Genomic DNA, 476 nt, shown 5'->3' with positions numbered 1-476 from the left:
CGCATGCAGAGGGGTGTGTTTGGGCAGGGGGGTGGTGACCGAGGTGGGCGTCCCGGGGGGGGACCAGCCCCCCTCCTTGGATGGGGGGGGGGTGCTGACCCCATCTCCCTGCTTCCCATCAGGTCTCCTATGAAGATGTGAATCGGCTGAAGAAATTTGGGGTCCTGGAGAAGGCCCGCATCCCCCATTTCATGCAGGACCTGGAGCGGTACATGAAGCAGCTGGACCACATCGTCACCACCAACGGCCTGAACGAGGAGGAGCTGGAGCAGCTGCTGCCTGACTGAGGGGCACCCCCCAAACCGGCACCCCGAGGGTGTAACTGGTGCCATTTATTGGGTATTTACTGGGGATGGAGCCTGGAGGAGAGGGCAGAGCCCGGGCCTCCCCCTGCGCCCGGGCGGCCGCTGTGCATGTACGGCTGAGTAGGGTAGCGTGGCCGAGAGGGCCGGTGTGGGTAGGGTTGATGTGGGGCC

The sequence above is a fragment of the Fulmarus glacialis genome, unplaced genomic scaffold (genome assembly GCF_000690835.1).
Source record: "Fulmarus glacialis isolate BGI_N327 unplaced genomic scaffold, ASM69083v1 scaffold28225, whole genome shotgun sequence".
NCBI classification, from domain to species: Eukaryota; Metazoa; Chordata; class Aves; order Procellariiformes; family Procellariidae; genus Fulmarus; species Fulmarus glacialis.
This window is presented reverse-complemented; position numbering follows the sequence as displayed.